This window comes from Rhyacophila brunnea, unplaced genomic scaffold, assembly GCF_057557595.1.
Source record: "Rhyacophila brunnea isolate RB1 unplaced genomic scaffold, BYU_Rbru_1.0 scaffold_11, whole genome shotgun sequence".
NCBI classification, from domain to species: domain Eukaryota; kingdom Metazoa; phylum Arthropoda; class Insecta; order Trichoptera; family Rhyacophilidae; genus Rhyacophila; species Rhyacophila brunnea.
The window spans coordinates 2,132,999-2,156,495 of record NW_028232763.1 but is presented as its reverse complement, the minus strand read 5'-3'; the positions used below and the strand labels follow the sequence as shown (position 1 = coordinate 2,156,495).

The 23,497-nt window shown below is 33.3% G+C and overlaps 1 protein-coding gene across 1 annotated transcript in view; it reads right to left on the bottom strand.

The window, feature by feature from the left end:
- The window catches only part of tutl (immunoglobulin superfamily member turtle), a 654,981-nt gene that overhangs the window by 415,166 nt on the left and 216,318 nt on the right, over nt 1–23,497 (bottom strand). The window contains exon 2 of the mRNA XM_085958137.1: nt 9,124–9,159. The gene's annotated coding sequence lies outside the window, so the exon portion shown is untranslated. The remainder of the gene's footprint in view (nt 1–9,123; nt 9,160–23,497) is intronic.

Genomic DNA, 23,497 nt, shown 5'->3' with positions numbered 1-23,497 from the left:
GTCTACCACTAGTATGTAACTTCCAGTGCACCTGTGTCGCGGATAGAGTACTTTGTTGATAAAATGCTAGGGGTTGGGTTTTTTATGAGGACACAAAGAAGGTTCTACGACCCTTTGAACCAAGTCTTTTCCTGATACGATGAAAACGATCCCTATGAAATGACCCCAAACAGATGTGGTAAACCTTGGATTAAAGATAGTTTATTCTATATAGGCTATCGAGGGTAGTTTATCATATTTATATATTGAGGCGGTTAATTGTTACAACAAGTTAATCGTCTGAACTGTTAAAAAGTGCTATGTTTAAACAGCACCTCTCTTAGCTGTGTTAACTTTTGGAGCGAAATAGGCATTATTAACAGTTTAGACGGCTAACTTATTGTAACAATTATAATACCTAAATACATAAATATGATAAACTACCCTCGGTAGCCGCCGATAGCAGCCTTGTATATTGAATAGATACGCAGGTGCATATATACATAACACAAAGTTGTTTTTGATTATTTTAATCTTATTATGATAAAAATTTAATTAATGTAAGTATATTTAAACTGATTTATCGGGGAAATACGAGAACTTTCTCGACTGATAACGTTACCAAAGATCATTTATATTAAGACAATTTAATAAAGTAAACGAATTAATAACTACCATAAAATTCAGACAACTCGCTCACTTTGGCTACATTAAAATAATTATAAGATAAAAAGAACTTTTTATAAACAACGTTTTTAAATTTTCTGTTGAATCATATAAACTTGACTTACTAGCTTAAACAACCAAAAAAAATGTACTTGATAGAAATAATACTGAAATGGCATTTTGATTTCCATAGTAACGCACGTATACATTAATAATTTGTTGCCAGGACCACCCACTTAGCAACCAATAATAGTGGATTAGATTACGGATTTCTTCCGAAATAACTTTTCATACAAAACAGAATTAACTGAGAATGAATTCAATTCTACTTAAAGATGGCTAAAATGATTAAAAGAATGCATTGGCATCGTATTCTAATATATTCTAAAAGTTTCAAATGTCTTGCTAGTCGGGAAGTTAGTTAAAAATCGATTGCAAGATTTGTACCGGACAAATAAGAATACGAGCTAATAAAAACGTTGTAAAAATGAGAAATATTATTAACTCCAACTCAGAATGTAACGAAAGATAGAGAGCAGCAAAGGCGTAGGCAGAAGGATGTTCTCTTCACTACAAAAAGACTGTAGATAAAGCCGCGTTGACACAGTCCAAGTACGATCCAAGTAGACTTGGATAGGAATAATTAGTATGTAGATGTTTCATCCAAGTGACAGCTTCATACTATTTATTCCTATCCAAGTGCACTCTATGTGACATCTTCATACTAATTATTTCTATCCAAGCTACTTGGACCGCGTCCTACTCATCCAAGTTAACTTGAATAGGAATAAATAGTATGGAGCTGTCACTTGGATAGGAATAAATAGTATGAAGCTGTCACTTGGATGAGACATCTTCATACTAATTATTCCTATCCAAGTCTACTTGGATCGTACTTGGACCGTGTCAACGCGGCTTAACTGAATTTGTGGTGTGATACGATTAGACTACGATAAGGCTATGTAATGAAAACAAATAATTTATATAATATTGATTTTATATGCGGATATTGACTCTTAAAATCTAATATGTGCACCCTAAATAACAAAGATATTTTGAATTATAACTACACCATCTACGATACCTATCTGGTACTAGAGAAAATGCATAAAAAACAATTTCTTCAACGCTACGAAATATTAATAATTATACGTATTGTACTCCGTAGTTACTACGGCAATATTAAATTTGTGACACACTCTGGTATTTAATAAAATAAAGTTGATGCTTTGACACAGTGCAACTGACAAATTATATTCAAAAATTATAAAAAAAAATATTCTGAGTAGACGTGTAGGTAAGCCGATTGAACCGGTCCATTAAAAATCCCGATAAGGTGGACATAACTTCACACATTTTGAGATAGAATTTGGAGCTTTCGGACGACAATGAGGCCCCATTTCGTGGTTTGAGATTAGTAAACCATATTATTAACTGAGTATAATATTTAAGTTAAGTTAGTGGACTTGAGATTACTCTAAGACGACTCCGTACCGTACGCTGAAGTGCAGTATCTTTTGCAGGTGGCTTTTGGCACGTGACGATTCGATATCGGAACCAGAACCATAAAAAGGGTTATACCAATTCCGGTATGGTTGATTGTGAGATTCAAGTTTTCATCCTATGCCTACGTAAATCCTCAGGGAGCCCCATGACCCGGTTGCTCCCTAATTAGTAGGACAACGACAATATACTTAGAGCGGAATGCAGAAACATTTGTCATAACTAAAATTTCCTTAGCAGAAAACACTATGCAGAAACATTGTCCTTAGTTAAGATCATTTCTATTAAAAATAATACCATATTTAAAAATTCTCTTTCCTGTAGTTTAGGTAAATTATTTTATAATTGTTAAACGATGACAAAAATATGACAACTGCATTTTATAAACGCAATAACTATAAATACATATTAATATTTAATTATAATACTCTTATGTTTCCGTTATAAGTCATTATACGTGATTCCACAGGCACCGCAAGATATTTTTTAACACGGCAACACTAGCGTCAAGTGACATTCTATCACCAGTATCACCTGGCATCTTGTATTTCTGCGGGCTGGTGTATAAAAGTAAAATAATATTCTGCAAGTACATGCCAAACGAATTAACACTATCAATATATATATTGAGATACATTGTTAAATGAATTTGAGTGTATGGACTGTTTTATAGACATGCGAATTTATTTTGATACCAGCTGTCAGTGGTAAATGGTAATACAGAAGGGGGCGTGTTCATAACAAAAGTAGTCTATGGTTAAGGATTCCTTAACTCTATACTCAGGATTGTCTGTATATAGATAAGTCGACTCGACTCGACTCGTATTCGGCGACTTATCCTTAGAATCGAAATCTTAGATTGTGCATGCCCGTCTTACGCTCTGAGGGAGGATACACCGGTCAGGATTAGGTGCCAATATATAAAGTCAAAAATATCCTAAAGATGCCAAAATGCGAAACCTGTGTCAATAAATTCGTATCAATTAGAAATTTGGATAGTATTAATTAAAAAAATATAGAAATCATCGTGTAGGTAGATAATCGGTACATATTACTATTATGTATTGCGTTATAACACAAGTGAAGGGTAGTTTCTAGTTATCATAATATTTAAAAGCTTTTCTATTTCTGCCTCAGAGCTTAAAGCTGGTTTTTCTTTAAAGGTTTTGGTGCAACGCGGTATAAGCGCTGGATACGCAGATCGGACGGAATCCAGATCAATGATCCGGCAACGCATTCGTTTAACTAAAACGAATAGCGAACGCTCTTAGAGGAAAAAATACGATGACGCACGTACAAAGCAAAGCCGATATGAATATAGGAAAGAGTGTTTAATATGAAATTTTGGACACTTGACATTGTGAGATTATACACGAAAATTGCTTTTTGATCGTTTAAAAGAGACCATAGTTAATATAATAATGTAGCTAACTACAGTATTTTATTTCGCATAACATTCTTGGTTCGTCTAAAGATAGCTATGTGAATTAACAATTAATTGGTGGTCTGAAAATAAAAAAAAAAACAGTTCTTATGTTTTTACGAATTTTTAAGCATGTCCTGAAACTGGTACGTATGCAATTCGCCGTATTACACTCCATCGTAAAATGTTGTAAGTATCGGAAATATATTATGGCCGTATATTAAAGACCGTCCAACCTCTTTGGGTCGTATAGTACTGACTACTGACTAAAAATAAATTCATGTCTAAATAAAATACGGTTTTTGTCGGTTTACACTTTACAGGAAGCCAGCACCAGACAAATTTTGAAAATAGCCGATATACTGGATTATTTGTTAGGTTAGGTTTTCATTTTTGAATTCATGAATTTTGCCAAAATCAGATATGAAAATTAAAGTAACGTAAATATTGAATCTAATAAAATTGAAAACCGTATAGTATACGGCCATCTCTTTCCAATAGAAAGCTCACAGCGAACTGTGCAACGGTGAAATGTTTTACGTACAATTTACTTGTAACCATTTTAAGGCGGTCCTGCTAATAGACATGTTTTATGTTAAAAACTCTTTTTCAGGTGACGACGAAGAATCAAAGAATCGAAGAACATGCAGACGCCAACCGCCACGTAGGTTTAAAGAAAAATGCCTCCAAATCAGAGATTATGATAAACTGCTCTGTGGACTCACACTCAATCCTATTACATGTAAATCGCCTATACCAAATGAGAAAATACGTATATCTGTAACACCCAATGTAATGTTATAAATGGAAGAATTTTAGACAAAATTTTCTGGAGATCTAACCTCTGAGTGCAACGTTGAACGCATGAATAAGATATTTTAAAGATACCTCCCACTAACCCTGAAGGCGTAAAATGTTTAACCAATGCGCTCGTCCAGTATTATATATGAGTGGGAAACATGGGACTAAAATGCGAGTAATATAATACGGTATTATAAAGGACAGAGATGGTAAAACAAAAACATATTCAAGGGAAAAACAAAAATGACAACACATACTATATATATGTAATATGTTTTATTTCTTTTTCTTGAATATGTTACGCCGAATGTGCGAAATTGACTATTAAATGAAATGGGCAAAATTTTGACTAATTCATGTAATAGTCAAGCCCGTTGCCTTATTCATGAATTAGGTAAATTATCTGCCGAGTGCGTGAATTCGCCAGGGTATGGAATTCTTAAACTGTCAACATGACAGTAGAAAAAGTAAATTTAATACGTATGGTTTTATTAGTTATAATTGGACATAATATAATATTATTATTATTATGTTAGGTTAGGTTAGGTTGGGTTAGGTTTTGTGATTCTGAATTCAACTGAATGTCCATTTTGAGGTTAGCTAACAAGTGTCAACAAACTATCACAAACAAACAATCGACCATTGCACGATTGATACCCAAGCACGAATCAAATCGCGAAAATACCTTTTAATAAAATTCTTCCGTTATCATTATTATAGTTCTAGTTTTTTTTGGGCATATTAAATGGATATGAACGTCATTGTAGTTATTGATTGGTATATTTTATATAATCAATGACATTTGACACATTTGGTTAGTTTGATTAGTTGCAAAAAACACCACCGGAGCGCGACCATCTATTTTGACCAATGCATGCGCATTTGACACATTCGGTTTAGTTGCAAAAAACACCACCGTAGCGCTACTATCTAATTTGCCCAATGCATGAACTAGGCAGAAAAATTACTACCGAACTCACGCACTTGGCAGATATTTTGCCTAACGGGCTTGCATTTTTCATGATTTAAGCAAAATTTTGCTCATTTCACGTAATAGTCAATTTCGCACATTTGGCTTAACATATACACTAATATAGATAAATTTCTTTGAGATTAATGGTACCTATTTCTATTTAAATGTCATCTTATCTATTTGCAACACTTCCTTTTGTTTTATGTAACAGTTCAAATTAATACTTTATCATTATTATATTAATATATATTATCTAAGGCGGCTGTCGTGGTGCAGTGCGTAATGCACTGGCCTTCCACCCAAGAGTTCTGGGTTCGATTCCCGGTGAGGAGACAATATTTATATGATTTTATCAAAGCCTGGGTGTTTTTGATTGTTCAAAATTGTACCTTGTACGAAAAAGCAAGGACATGGTTATTAATAATTCTTAAAAATATATATATACTCGTACATATTATCTAGATTTTCTATACTTATGTGGAAAGTTCACAGGTTAAACTACGTATGATTCATCCATTTTACAACGTTTTTCTTAGATCGTATTCTTATTTGTCCGGTGGTTGTTTTTCCAGTACAAATCTTGCAATCGATTTTTAACTAACTTCCCGACTAGCTATTTGAAACTTTTAGAATATATCAGAACACGATGCCAATGCATGTTTTTAATACTTTTAGCCATATTTAAGTATAATTGAATTCATTTTTAGTTAATTCTGTTTTGTATGAAAAGTTTTTTCGATAAGTACCATTATTGGTTGCTAAGGGGTCCTAGCAACTAAATTATTAAATAATTTATATTATAATAAATTATTAAATAATTAAGAAATCAATATGAAATGACATTTCATTATTCAGTATTTCTATCAAGTACAATTTTTTTTGATAAGCTAGTTAAGTCAAGTTTATATGATTCAACAGAAAATTTAAAAACGTACTTTTATAAAAAGTTCTTTTTATCTTATAATTATTTTGTATTTAGATTTAAAGTATTTACAATAACTGTTTGTTTTCCTCAATACATAAAACAATTAATGCTACCTATGCGTTTATACCTCAATGTGAAGATTACAAGGTTACACACTTTTATTTACAGATTAACGCTCGGCAAATTGAATCTTCGAGTGGTACCGAACCAACAAATACTAAAAAAAAAGGGCGACCAAAAGCTCACTATATCGGTAAGTTAATTCAATTTAGAATAGTTTAGAGCAGTCTTTCTCAAATTGGGCGATAACGCCCCCTTGTGAGCGCTGGTGCCTTTCAGGGGGGCAGTAGAAGGCTCAAAGAAAATTAGGGGGCGTTAAGGAAATCTAGAAGGGCGACGGCAGACAAATTCTATCAATAAAAATTCTTGATTAGAAGAACTTATAGAACTGACAACAAACGAAGAATTAAAAATTAAATTCAAGAATGGCTACCAAGAATTTTGGCTGCAGAAGCGAATCTCTCAACTGTACCCTGGGTTATGGTTGGTTGTTCAACGATTTCGGTTAGCATTCCCATCGTCGTATTTGTGTGAACGTGGATTTAGTCCTGTACTAGCGTAGAAAACTTTAGTAGAAACGTTGCTAACTAAAAAGAGAAATCAGCTGCAAGTTACTGAACGCCGCGACTTACGGCTGTTTTTAAGTGAATTCGAGCCTGATATTAACAAACTAGTCGAAATGCATCAGATTCATCCTTCACATTAGATAAATTTTAAATTCAAAGCCTTCTTTTAATGTTACTAAAAATACTACTAAATATTATTAGTTTTATTTCCTCTCATTGAAACATTTTTTGATCTCAGAAATAGGATATGGGTCACACCCTATCTATCCCATGCATATTTAAAAATTATATTTGCAATATTGTTTTTAAGATACGCAACAGATGGTAAGGTAAAAGGGTGAGTTAAAAATATGGGGGGCACTAGATTTTTTTTAATCTCAAAGTGGGCGGTGGTCGAAATAAGTTTGAGAACCTGTGGTTTAGAGGAACTACGTATCAACGCAAGAAGATCCCTTCATCCAGCAGTAAAACGTCGAGAGCAACTGAAATGATAATGCTATATTTTAAAGATATTGTTCTTTCTGCCATGCGTTGTGTCGTTTAGTATTTTAAGTAAAGAATATAAACCTATCATCGTCAGGGCGCTCTGCGCTCTCCCTCATTTTTACATCACGTCAAATTAAGGGATGTCCCGTGTATATTTTATATTAAAGTTGTCAGCATATAGTCCACGGATCGATCGATCGGCATCGCGGTCGCACCTTTTGTGATGGGTTCGGATCCCTCGGGGCATTCTGGAGTGCACAACCTTTGCGAAAGTAGGTAGGTACGTAAAAATGTATATCTAAATACGATCCACACTGGGTGAAAACACCAAGCCCGGAAACGCCCTCTAGCCATTTATAAGAAAAATGCGAGCAAGAGAAGATAATAATATATTCCTTTGTTCGTGAGAATTAATAATAATATGCTTTTTTTAATATTATCAATAAAGAATACCTGGTTTAGATAATTAAGTTTTCACGTGTGAAACCGTGAAAGTTTCTGACAAATTTTACAGTTCGTTTTTTATAATGTATTTGATCTAGATTCTAGAAGAGATCTTTATTAAGCTACGTATTTTTTTTCGATTTATACGAGGTTCAAAATGGGCAGTGTTGACCTGTGTGTCCGTGGTTAATATATCTTATAAATAGAGAGCATCAGTTTATTCTCCCAATGTGCAGAACCAACCTGCCACTGGTAATGCCAATTGGGAGGTCGATAACTATATTCAACCAAATTGCTTCAGATATTATATATTCCACTTGCTCGAGGGTGAGTTTAGGTGCACACTATTTTATAAATTCCTAAAATAGGTACTCCTTAGCAAACTCGGTGTACTTTTTGAAATTCTATACATGTATAATTGTGGTTTCACTGCTTTTGTATATTTATATTATGTTCTCTTTTTATATTTTCATTTTTATAGATATTATTACTTTTTTCTTTATAATAATGTTTCATGTCATGTTGTGAACGTCTTAAATTTGTAATTTGTAATGTCCACAATATGTTTAAAAAATAAATTAAAACACAGACCTGACACCAAGGTACCAAGGTTCGTATTTTTTTTAATATAACCTCCACCCTGCAGTGGCCTATGATTCGCTAATTATTAGACGTCACTAAAAAAATCTTCAAAATACTTTTCGTTAAATAATATTATGTAGAACTAGACTGAAACTTCAGGATATCGTAATATACATCATAGACACAATAATTTTATTTATTAGTAGGTAGTTAATAGTTTTTTTATAGTATAGGTATGTTTCCGAAATTCGTATATGCAATAAAAAGTATCACTTTGTTGAATCTTGAGAATTACTTGTTGAACAAAAAACGTTACTCAAAATTATTAGCAAGTGAAAATATGCGCAAAAAGATTTTTGAAAAAATGTTGTGTAGAAATCTAGTTAAGTGCATGTTAGAGGTACCTTTATTCAAACAACAAACAGATCGTCAAATATTAAAGAAATTTGATAAATCACATTGGTCAGATGGGTTCGAGTCTCTCCCATCACCTATAGTTTTCAAAGATTTTTCCTAATATGCATATTTCTGAGGTTTGTCTGAATAATTGCGAGATAAAAAGTTATGTCTCGATAAAATTAATTTAGAATTTGCGTTTACTTATATGTTTTCTGTCGCTTATACTCGTCCTACACATTTACATATGTTTTCTCTAGTGCGTTACAGACAGACAGATACATAAATTAATACAAATGTATATAGTAATTATTCATACCTTTTTGTAATTTTCCAAGAACAATCAGCGCAGCTTCTGCAAAAAAAGTGAAATATATTATAAAACATTGTCTCGTTAATACATAAACATGTAAATGATGTGTGCTGGACAGCCGCTGTCATACAATGGTACCCAGGGAGCACAAAACGACCGTAATGACACCCTAAAATCCGTTGGAAAGACGAACTCGTAAAGTTTAGTGTACGTGCGTGGCAGCAAAGAATTACGGACCGAGAAGAATGGAAGGATCTAGAGGAGGCCTTCATCCAACAGCTGCTCAAGCCCGACTCATGATGATCATAATATTAAAATTGCAAGTATAAAGTCATTTAAGTTTCAGTTAAGAAGGGTGAGTTATAATGTATCCATATTGGTCGACGGAATCGAAATATCTGAACGTAAAAAGAACAGGTGGATAGAAAACTGGAATCGTTCAAGATGTGATTGTTTAGAGATTATGAAAAATTCCTAAATTAATAACATTAACAATGAAAGTTTAAGACAACAAAATATACCAAGATAACTACTTGTAGTAACAATAAAGCGCAGAAATGCTGCATATTGTATGCATATTTTCTACCACGAGTCGAATGATTGAAGCTCAATACCTACAAGGTAAGGTAGAGCATAAAACAGAGTTCCCAGAGTAATGTCATGCTTGCAGAAGATATGACGTGGCCTAATGTTTTTTCCAAACATCGGCAGAGCACATTCAGATTTTAAATGAAATAAAACACAGTATGTAATACGTATTCCACATATTTTAATAATAATTAGAACCGGTTTCACCCGCTTCAATGGGACGTTGTCAATGGACGAAATCGGTACTGACTACTATTAAACTATATGGAATAATTACATATTATTAATACTATCGACCGAAGGTACTTGGTGGAATTTGAATTTAAATTCTAATGGATTTAAGTTATGTACTATTCTACTTGAGTCGTTTTTTGGGACCATTTCGACCATGCGACGAATTTCCATTGTTCCCAGAATGGACTATTTTACATCTCTTGAGTGTATTTTTGTTGTTTATATTTTTTTTCCGACCATGTCCGATCCTAATAGGATCGTATGGGCCTCCACAGAGTAGAGGTTTGTATTAACAGATTTTGTTTTTACGAGAAATGGATGTCAGCCAGTTGCTCAACCTATTAGGTCCATACCCTGACTCACACATAAATTGAAAAACAATATGTGTACTTGCCAGACCCAGGATTCGAACCTGAGACCCACAGCGTGATAGCCCAACGCTAAAGCCGCGCAGCCACTGTGGGTGATCAATAATTACTAATGATCTATTAAGTTTGACTATACACTTATCGAGTGTATTATTATTGATAAGGTATAAAAAACTATTCATAATTTATTTGTTATATATTTTTTATTGGATTCTTGACTTAATAGGTGGGTGATAAGTTTTTACCTACTTTATTGTATTGATTTATTATATAAGTTAGAGTTAATAGTGTTCGTTGTCAGTGTGTGTTTGCCTTTTGGTGAGTATACACAGCGCCTGAAGATGCCGAAAGGCGAAACTCGGTTTTCATCAAGAATTGACAGTTCACATCATTCAAGACAATATAACTACACAATTATTATCACGTCAAGGTTTTGAAAACACATCATTATAAAAAAACTTCATAAACATATTCATAAGAGAAAATCGTAGATTTTTTTCATCCGGGTGGAATTATTATTTAAAAATTGTAATATCACAATAAACAGGTAATAATTATTTGAATAAACTAGGGAATACACATATTTATAAATTCATATTAATATAAAAACTAACATATTGTTAACATAAATACCTAAAACACTGCACCTGTACGATAACAAATATATTTTCCAATAATGGTCGCTGTCCAAGGCGACGCATTAATTCACCAACGTCAGTTTCTTGAAACACCTTGTGCTTTTAAATGCTTTCAAGGAAAAGCTCCACATTAAGAATTCTATTGATTATTATTTCCAGCAAAAAGCGCATTGTTAGTAGACCTTGATAAGCGCAATTGCACGTAAGTAGGCTTTCGCCGAAGGCTGTATTCCGATTTAAATATAGGTGACCTAATACACGATACCTGACGTGCAACTGCTTAATGCAGCTTTTTATGACAATATGACCTTAGCTTTTATGATAGTGCATACTAAACGGAGCTTTTTAAGAGTGATTGATGATGGAATAAAAATACATATCGAGGTGAACTTAATTAATAACGTTAACATACTCGTAACCAGGGATTCCAATCCCGGGATCCCGGACTATTTTCGATACCTATGAATCCCGGGATTGATAAACATAATCCCGAAACTTTCGGGATTGATTTTTTTTATCATTTTTTATGGAAAATAAAATATAACAGAAAAAAATTCTTTTAATGACACATAACTACATTAGAAATAAACTGAGTTTGAATGAAGTTTAATTTATTACCCATGTGTTGCCAATTAATTTTATTTTTTTACATAAATTAATAAAAATGGGAAAGATTTATAAATAAATAAAACTGTTTTATTCTCACATTATTATTTATATTACAATATTATTTACTCCGTTAAACCTATGTATTTCCAAGATTTAACGTGCACAATATTAACAATAAATAATGTCTTAAATATTATAAATTTAATTATACTAGATTTATTTTTGACCGGTTTTATCAATGTTTTTTGGATATATAAAAATTTAATATTAACTATCGAAAATATGCCAATCCCTGGATCGTCAAATTGTAATCCCGAAATCCTGAGATCAAAAATTTGGCTTGGGATTGGATTCCCTACTCGTAACTGCAATGTATTTTTTTTACTAAGTTTATCAAATACCTGAGTCTTTTGAAAAGACATGGTTAATTAATATACGAATACTGGCATCGTAGCTTTCCTAATGCTCATTTTAATATATAATTTTTAAATTATTAGGTACACATGATAACCAGATTATCTTCCACTAAACAAAGTCGAGAGGCGGGATTTCAATGTGAGGATGAGTGAGTGATAATTTACATTCTACTGTAATACACTTCGAGGAATATGTTTTGTTTGAACAACTGATCGATAGAGACGAACGCAGCCATCTTGTATCTAAACGAAGCTGACGGCACTTATGCGAATTAAAGCGAAGATTTTTAACAGATGTTGACCTTCTGAAACTATAAAAATTTTAAAAGGAAAATGAAACGTGTTTTGCCGCATTAATTTCAGAACACAATACTACATTGGTGCACATGCCCTGTATTATCATGTTGTAATAATGTGTATTATAAATTATGACCGGGACTTATTGAGAAACCGCTAGCTCATATGTGTATTACTTATATTTATTTAAAATGTTATAAAATTCATTTGTTTTTAATTATTATGAATCCATTTGGTTGCAATTAGGCAATCCAATCCCGAGCCAAAATGTTGATCCCGGGATTACAATTTGCCAATTCCGGGATTGGCATCTTTTCCATAGTTACTATTAAATTTTTATATATACAAATAAAATCCGTCAAACATAAATCTAGTATAATTTATACTATTTAGACATTTTTATTGTTAATATTGTGTACGTTCAATCTAAGAAATACATAAGCTTAATGGAGTAAATAATATTGTAATATACACATGGGTAATAAAACAAACTTCATTCAAACAAATTGATAAAAAAAATCATTCCCGAAAGTTTAGGGATTATGTTTACCAATCCCGGGATTCACAGGTATCGAAAATAGTTCGGGATCCCGGTATTGGAATCCCTAGTTGCAATACTGTTTCTGTTTACAACTCGACGATGTAGGACGCTGAGAACGCCACGGAATAGGAGGATATTATTAAAAATATATTTTGAGCAATTGTACTTATTCAATGCGCTAATGAGAGGTTACTATGGTAGATTTATTTACTTCGCCTGATGATGTCCGACCATGTCCGATCCTAAGAAAATCATATGGGCCTCCACAGAATGGAGGTTTGTATGACAGATTTTGTTGAGAAATGGATGTCAGCCACTTTCTCAACCTATTAGATCCATAATCTGACTCATACATAAATTGAAAAAAATATGTGTACTTGCCAGACCCAGCGATCGAACCTGGGACCCCACGACGCTATAGGCCGACGCTTAAGCCGCGCGGCCATCGTGGGTTTTACGATTGTAATATTTAAAACACAAAACAGATTAATAAATAGAATTCCGATGTGCTATACCCGAATACACTACATGTTTATGAAGGGTTTTGAATGTGTGAGTGTCCTACGAAAACTAACCACACATTATAGACGTGCAATAGTGTGTGTTACAACCTTCTAGTAAAAAACAATATACAATTAGTGCAATATACTGATATCCCCTTATCTCAGCTATTAGGCACGGAGTCGAAATCGGATAATATATTACTACCACCTGTATATTTGTCGGAAATAATGGTATCTATCTATAGTAAGATTTAAAAAAAAACAACATACACTAACGCTTGATAAATGAAGTTTGAAAACTATTGCTCTCAATAGTACGTTCTCTATCTGTACATCTATTCTACACACAAGACAGCCGCTACACCAGCTATAGAGTAATTGTTACAAGTAGTGCTCTGTTTTAACAGCACCTCGCGAGCGAGTTAGTCAGTTTTCACTGTTGGACGGCTAACTTAGTGTAATTGTTGCAATAAGAGCTAATACTTCGATATTTTCCTACCCTAGATAGCTGCCATAGCGGGCCGAAAGCAGTCTTGTGTATCTAGAATAGATGCGCTGGTCTGTAAAAATAATCGACATTTATTTATTTAAAAAAGACACGTTGAGTACATAAGAAATTATTAATTCAGGACGTTCACAATATGACATTTAGAATAAAAAGTACAAGTAATCAGTTAGAGAAAAAACAAAGCAAAAAATAGTTTTATACAAAAGAAATAAAATAAAAAAATAACAATAATTCAAAAAAAATAAAAATTAAATAATAAAAAAGAATTAAAAATACAATATAATGCATCGCTAAAAATATCACATCTCTAGGGAGTGCATTGACCAGCCGCACAGCCGTCGCTATTGGTGCCTGGTGAGTCTGACATGAGGACATGGCCTCCACAAGGGGAGGGCTGACAGGGCTCTAGCCTGGGGACCTGGGCCAAGGAGGGGCCCGGCTTGGCGAGTCGACCAGATAAGTGAGATAAACACACATCACAAATTTGCTTTAATAGCAAAAAAATGATAATGTTATTATTTAAAATTATGTAGTTGCACGATATAATATTTAATTGTGTATGGATACTCGACAACTCCATAATTCAAATGGATGAATTAAAATATACGAAAAACACTAAATATACACATTGATTTTACCGCGTACACCATTTGGAAAACACTACTCTAGAGCGTCACACTGCCTTTGTATCCTTATATCCACATATCCTTAGCGATGTGGGGGGGGCGCCGAGGATCCTAGCCTGGGGGCCCGCTTCAGGATGTAGGGCCCATGCATGAGGAAGCAGCATTCACCCAAAATAGGTCATGGCTGCGACCACGCATGTAACTGACGGGTGCATAAAAATTCATTTTTTCTAGAATATCGGGATTGGAAACTATAGCACGTGAAAGCAGGGAAAAATGCTTTAAGACCAGAAGTGACTTACGAGCTTTAAGAGAATGAAAGGCGATTGTATATGTTTGTAAGTTGATTATAAACGTTCGAGCTTTGCAATAGCCAAAATTTTCATCGCCATTTTCATCCCATACAGGCGGGCATATGTACCATTTTCATTTACGCAAGTAATGTAAGTGCACGTATGTAAGCGATATTACTGGATAACAAAACAATTCGTACTCAGATGAGCGCTACTAAACTCGTATAGCGTAGCCTCCTCCCGTCCGGGCATCATTGTTTGTGGGACTTGAACCGAGAATGTCTCCATTCACAGAGTTACGGTTGTCATTCGAGACTAACGTAATAGAAACAATACTGTCTGCTCGTAAGTTGTTAGTTGCACGCGTCCGTAGAGGTGAGTATAAGGTGATTAAAATTTAATGTATTACTGCACTTAATTACCACAACACCATATTATACATATTAAAAAAAAATTTAAATATATTATTATCTTTTGAAAAGTCCTTTGAGTCGAGTGACTGGACGAGGGTTCCTATCACAAAGCTACCTACCCAAATATTTTCATAATACATTACATCACCGTATTTAGAGATTGCAATATCGAATGAAAGGGTCAATACCGGTTTTTTTGTTTTTCTTATTGAATACCGGTATTTCTTAAAAATTAAAAAAAAAAAAACAGAAGTAGGTGCTTATCAATAAATATAGATATTAAAAACTTTTTAAAATATTATTTTATAGCAAAAATCTTCATACCTACATTTAAAAATATTTAAAAATATGTATTGATCATAATTGTAGAAATAGTGATTTTTTACAAATAATTTGAATATATTGATAATTTTAACTAAAGTTCTCAAAAGTTAATCAAGTGCAAATAAGTCCGGCTACAGAAAAAGCTTCTTAAATTCAACGCTTGTACAGTAATCAATAATTATAGAATAATTGAACATTTTTGTGACGGATGTTTTCGGATGTTTGAAATATATTTGATGAAATTTGTGTTATTATTTTTTCACCTCTGTTGGATTTACTCAATATATTTTCATTTTAGCAACACATAACTTATAATTCATTTTCAAAAACGTAAACGAGTGTGCTTTCTTAATACCGAAAATTCCGGTATTTTGGATTTTTAAAACCGGTATTTCGGTATTGATAAACACTGGAATACCGGTATTGAAATCCCTAACCATGTTTGATCCTAATAGGATAATATAATAATATATCGACCCCACATGGGCGAATGTTGTATTAACAGATTTTTGTTTTTTCGACAATAAAATGTTAGCCACTTGCTCAAAGCTTGAGAGTGAGTATTGTTTGGGGCCGGTATCAGTTGAAGTATGGCCTTATGGTGGAGAGGGTCCAGAAGAGATTGAGCAGTTTTGAGACTCCTGTGTCTCTATCCGAATGACTTTCTTTTAGGTATGCTTACATATTGTAGCTTAAAATTGAGAAAGTATCTTTATTTAGCTACATATTTTTTCCGACTTATACGCGGCGTAAATGGAAACTCTGCCATTCTTGGTGGTATTGGCTTGTGTGTCTCTGATAATGATCTTAGGAATCGAGGGCATCCGTTGTTTGTACTCGCAAGGTGCAGAAATAACCTGCCATTAGTAATGCCGATTGGGAGGGCAATAACTATGTTTAATCAAATCGCTTCGGATATTGCTATATTCCACTTACGCGAGGGTGATTTTAGATGGACATAGTTTTATAATTTTTTTAAGATAGGGTCTATCAACCTAGTTCACTCTGTGTGCTTCCATGTAGGTACTTTTATTTTTATTATTTTATTACATATTGTAGATATTATTAACTCGCATTGCCCTGTATTTTTATTTCAAAAACTGTTAACACTTATTTTACGTCATGTCGTAAGCGCTTTGGATTTATAATTTGTTATGTTCATTATACCTATGTAAAATAAAAAAAAAATTGAAAACCTATTAGGTGCATAATCTAGCCCCTACACACATGTGAATTTGCTAAACTCGGGATTCGATCCTGGGACCCAAAACATTACAAAACAGCCATTGTGGGCGTTAAATATTCACGCTAATATTTTTTAATTGGTTTGCCACGAATGTTCTCCAAGTGTGCTACCAAAATTTCTAATGTTTTACATATTAAGAGCATATTAATATAACATTAAACCTTCTAGCAACCCACACTCGCGACATGTCTAAAGATATAATAATATATTATGTGCAAGCATTGAAAGAACCTCAACTTGGCTTGCCTGTTCTTCAAGATAACCAGCGTCCTGGAAGGCAGCTAAATACTATATAATATTATAGTGTATACTGCGGGGCTACGGGACACTGTGCCCTGGAACACCGCAAGAATATTGGCGCCGTGTGGTGTATGACAAAAAACATATAAAATATATTCTTTGTACAGATTTTTGGCTCCCTGTAAATTAGTTGTTTTGTAGATAGGGCATAATATTGCCAGAATGAGCGCGAATTATGTATCGATAGCTTAATATTAAGGCTATGCCTCAGTTAAGGCACGGTCTAAAAAGATCGTGGCTAGGCGATGCGCGGATTGCGGGTCGCGGGTCCAAATAACGCATGCCAAACGAAATAAATTTGTCATATACATCAAACATTCGTCCATTTAATGTTATGTTTATTATTCTATTAGTAACAATAATAATATATTCATTGACATGTTTTCTTTTTCAAGTAAATGGGTGACGTTTTTAGTCATTCATCCGATTGCAATAAAATTTTCGTCAGTAATTGTGCCAACACCCGCAAAGGTTTCTGAATTAGTACAACTATCTTCTTCTTCTTCTTCATTCTATCTTCTTTTATTTGTATGGTCCCTATACCATTCATCCGATTGCAATGAAACCTTCATCAGTTGTTGTGGTAACACCCGCAATGGTTTTTGAATTAGTACAACCATCTTCTTCTTCTTCTATTCTATATTCTTCTATTCGTATGCGTTCCTATTCCATTCATCCGATTGCAATAAAATTTTCGTTAGTAATTCTGCCTACACCCGCGAAGGTTTCTGAATTAGTACAACCATCTTCTTTTTCTTCTTCTTCATTCTATCTTCTTTTATTCGTATGGTCCCTATACCATTTATCCGATTGCGATGAAACCTTCGTCAGTTGTTGTGGTAACACCCGCAATGGTTTTTGAATTAGTACAACTATCTTCTTCTTCTTCTTCTATTCTATATTCTTCTATTCGTATGCGTTTCTATTCCATTCATCCGATTGCAACAAATTTTTCGTCAGTAATTGTGCCAACACCCGCGAAGGTTTCTGAATTGGTACAACCATCTTCTTCTTCTATTCTATCTTCTATTCGTATGCGTTCCTATACCATTCATCCGATTACAATGAAATTTTGATCAACTGTTGTGCTCACGCCGCAAAGGTCTCTGAATTGTTACAACTATTTTCTTTTTTCTTCTATTCTATCTTCTTCTATTTGTATGCGTTCTTATACCATTCATCCGATTGCGATGAAATTTTGACCAGTTGTTGTGAGCACGCCCGCGAAGAGTTCTGAATTAGTACAACCATCTTCTTCTTCTTCTATTCGTATGCGTTCCTATACCATTCATCCGATTGCAATGAAACTTTGGTGAGTTTCTGAATTACTACAATCATCTTTTTCTTCTTCTATTTGTATGCGTTCTTATGCCATTCATCCGATTGTGATGAAATTTTGACCAGTTGTTGTGCGCAAGCCCGCGAAGGTTTTTGAATTAGTACAACCATCTTCTTCTATTCGTATGCGTTCCTATACCATTAATCCGATTGCAATGAAACTTTGGTGAGTTGTCATGCGCATGCCCACGAAGGTTTCTGAATTAGAAAATCATCTTCTTCTACTATTCGTATGCGTTCCTATACCATTCATCCGATTGCGATGAAACTTTTGTCAGTTGTGTGCGGTTTCTAAATTATTATTATATAACATACAAAGTTTGTTGTTTGTTTGTTCCATCCAATTTTGATTTTTTTTTTTACTACATATTTATAACATTAATAACGTTTTCATATTTTGGATTCGATTTTAATTTAGTGTTCTTATGTTTGACCTTTACTCCTATTATAATTATTTTCATATTGCCATATTGTATTACACAGATATTTTAATATTAAAGAAATAATTACCTCTTATTATTTTTCAAATATCTAAGATAAATATAACCACGAAGCGACCCCGTGCGAAGCCGGGTACTTTAGCTAGTATATAATAAATTAATAACATAATTTATATCCATTATGTGATACTTAATATTAGAAATAATTTACTTGGACATAAACAAAATAAAAAATAAGCTTTACGTAAACGCTGGTATGATTTGTATGGTGATATGAGCATCGGTTGAAACAAAATAACCAAACAATCAACGATCAAATTACTTCCTCAAATAAGCGCATAACCAAGACATAATATTAAATATCTCTACTATTCATACAAACAAACGTAATCATAATGAAAAAATAATGATAGATTTGTAAAGAACTGACTGATACGAAAGTAACTAACCGTAACTTTTACTAAATTATAATCATATTAACTTCGAATCTTAACTATTTATGTACTACCTACGCATTTTATTCACATTATCAATAATTGCGACATACGTGCCTACTACATCTTGCCAAGTGTTTCTCAAAGTGTGACGCGAAATATGTTATCACGAAAAGTGCTTCACGTGACTGTAAGTTTTGTTATGCCTACCAAAATCTGTCCGCACATATTTTTTCATCCCCCGCACAGTCCTTACATAAAAATGTTTTAAAAGAAAGTTTCCTTTGCCAGATTTTAGTTTTTCTCGACACCGCTCGTCACCGGGTAACGGCCCGTCACTGACGGATGACACCAACCCTAGTTACGCCACTGCTGAGTGATGTCCCTAGATAAAATGACGCCCCTAGGCAGCACCAAAAAGCCGCCCCATTTTTATACAGTATTTTTATCATCCTTTCATGAGTCCAATATCTAAGAAATGTGTTGTATGGATACATTACTAATAAAATATCAGACTAATTATTCGCAAATCTGCACGTGTCGTTTCTGGTCACCAAGTACGTCAAAGGGCAACGGAAGTAAACTAGATATCGCGAACCCGATAAAACCAGTGAGCTGATTTTGTTGATATAAAGATATTAGCGTTATTACTAAATTTAGGTAGCTATTTCTATATATTCCAAATAATTCTCCTCGATTTGCCGCCCTTCAAGTAACTGCCGCCCCCAAGCGACGCTCAATCTGCCCACCCCTGCAGGACGTCACTGGCTCAGATGCGTTGATGATCCGCACAACCAATAGAAAAATTAGAAGGAACGTTGATGCCTAGTCTAGAAAATGTTTTCCACAAAATCCAAAATACAAAATCAGCAAAATACAAAATTAACATTTGTATCATTTTTTTTTTAAATGTTACTATACAATTTATTCGTATTTTATAAATAAACTAACAAATATTCGGGCCAGGGCATAAAGCTATATGGTAAACAGTTTGTATAAAATGATGATGTTTTTTAAATTACAATACATTAAATAATTTGAACGAAATATTCAATCGAAAACTTTCTGTGAATAGAAATAACTAACACTACTATCGTAACTCGCAATTCAGTGCCCTGACCTGTCCATAGTCGACCTTGTTTGATAAGAATAGTGGTATCAGTGATTAGTGCAGTGTTTGAATATCATAAGATTGTAGTGTTGGTACTCCAAATTTAGTTTACCAAAATACCATAATTCTGAAAAATTTTAAAAATAATATGAAAACATAAATATATTTTAGACAGGCATCCATTGACATGGGAGAACAAACCCACAATTGAATCTAAAAAGAATTTATTCGATTGGTCGTTCAGAAAACTTCACGTCTCGCACGAACTCGCAAGGTTTATAATAGGTCTCAAATCGGACTATACTTTCCAATTGTTGGCAGCTCAGAACAGTTAAAAAATGCAAAATTTTAAAGAAGAATAAGTTTGGTATCGCGGAAAAATATTATACTTTGTCTCTAAAGGAATATTAACATGTCAGTAGTTTGGGAAACACTGAGTGTAGCCTTTTGTGTAAAGAATTTTTCTCATTACTATCATATTACACAGATATAACATAACCATTTTAATATATAAATACATTATCAATAAAATCGTGAAAATGATTACGTACTATTCAATTAAGGGCTGTGTAATCAGAGAGAAGGGCGTTGAAATCTGACTAAGTACCTGTCTACTATATAATTTAGTATTCTATTAGTATTATACTATTGTAATATAATATAGCACTGCATTTCAGTGGCAAAGACTACTGTAGGTAGGAGGTAAACGAAAAAAATAGAGGTACATATTAAGACAGTAATGTGTTATGTTATAACGTTATAAGTTATAAGTTATACCTACCTAATAGTCCTACAGTATATTTTAGTACTACTTAGGTAATTTCATTTATTTAAGAAAAAAAAACATTGTGGACATAACAAATCTAAATTCTAGACGTTCACAACATGAGGTTTACATTATAACAAATATTACTCTCACAATATAGAAGAAAAGAATATATATAATAATAAGAGTTACAGTTCGGTTATGTTATGAGGAATACAGCGGCAAAATCATTTTGAAAATAGACGATATACTGGATTATTTGTTAGGTTAATCTAACCAAACCTAACCTAACCTAAAATAAACTAACAAATAATCCAGTATATCGGGTATTTTCAAAATGTGTTTTCCGCTGTATTCCTCATAACCGAACTGTGCCCCGTCAATTCTTGATGGAAATGCATTATATTAAACAAAACAAAATTATATGTAGTACTAGGTACACTGATTTTTATTAATAGTCAAGACCGGTATAGTCCGTTTCAGAGGGTTGACCATCAATTGGTTGACCAGTTGACAATTCTCATTGAAAGCGGACGGAACCGGTACTGGCTAATATTTAAATAAGTGAAACTAACCTAATACAATGTTTTATTGTATTAATACTAATTAGTTGCTTAGATTACAATTTGTTTTTACATTTCAGAATTTTGTAATATTCAGTTTATTCTGCTTTTTTAATAATAAATTTTTCTTGTTTCTCGTACGTGTCTCGCTAGATATTTTTATAGAAATATTAGATACGAATACAGCTCAATAATTTCAGACCACTGTTTAAGGATATCGGTAGTTTATATTTAATTTGTATGGCATAATAAATTATTTTGTGGCGATTGTACTATATAGGGTCAAAAAAATTGAAGAACCGTGTAGCATTTTTCTCATTATAACAACGGGTTATTTGCTGCTATAAAGGGCGACAGATATTTGAAAATATAAATAATTCTGGATGTGAATATGCACCGCCTGGAATAGAGTTTTTTTTAACACTCGATAGACAACGAGGCCACATTGTGACGCTGAAAGAAATAACGGTATTTGAGAAAATTAAATATAGTATGTATTGTAACCTCACCGGAAATCGAACTCGGAACCTTCGGTAAGAAAAACTAGTGCCTTACGCATTGGACTATGAGTAACGGTAAAATATTGAGAGTCAAAATTGCAATACATACAAATAACATAGTGGCGCGATAGTAACCAATGTCCAGTTAGTCTAGAATTAAATAATTCCTGATTATGATATGGCAATATCCGTAAAAACGGTGCAGCCTAACGCTGGAGTGAGTATTGAAATATTATAATGCCTTCGCAAGAGAACCCCTTACTCTTCAACTCAATTCAAGTGGATTTATCTCATCATCAGAATTCACCTTTTTTATTCAGCAGCAGTGGTTGCCAAATGAGTGGAATTCTCCAGAAAAAATATTTAATAACAAACCACTTAACTCAAATTGTATCAAACATCGAACATGGCTTTACTTAATCAATTATAACGACACGAATAGATTTGCTTATGACATGTCGATTAATATATGGTTGGGTCATTATTCACATTCATCCTTTTTTTCCACCAACCTGAAATCCCCAATTATTATCACAAGACCACCAGTCACGGGTCATGATCGACCGTGATGAAAGCTAAGTTTGGTTATCTCGAGTGACATCAAGAAAGCGGTCGCGTTGCGGGTTTGTAATAGCTTAGTCGTAGTTAACTACCGAGTGTTTGTAAAAACCCCATACCTTGTGAATAATAATTCACTCGATAAGCGTATAATAAATCTTCAAAACCTAATAATAGATCATTTTAGTAATTAAATTATAAATAATAAAAATACTACACTCAAGAGGTGTAAAATCGTCCATTCTGGGAACAATGGTAACGTATTGGGAATTAATGGAGTTAACTAATGAGCTATATCTACAATATCAGTCTTTAAAAGTTAGTAGTTGAATAATTAATATTCAATAATATTCTACTATTCATAATTTTTTGTTTGTTATATTTTTTTATTGTGACCCTTGACTCAATAGATAGGTAATGGTGTTTTTACCTACTTTATTGTATTGATTGGTTATATAAGTTAGAGATAGTATTCGTTGTCAGTGATTATTTGCCTTTTGGTGAGTTATACCAGTAGCGAAGGGTGAAGGTAGGCTGTTAAGATCCGCCATAAATAGTGGAGATCAAACTTTATTAGTAATACGTATTTGTTTTTATTGAACTAAGACTATAATTTACAGATGGTGTACAAATCAATTAAACCCTGCCTAAACCAAACAATAATAGTTTTGGTATACTTTAGGCGATACGACAAAATTGTGCACACTTTTTCATTCATACTCATTTGTTTTCGTTAGTTTAAAAATACTTATTACACAAAAATATT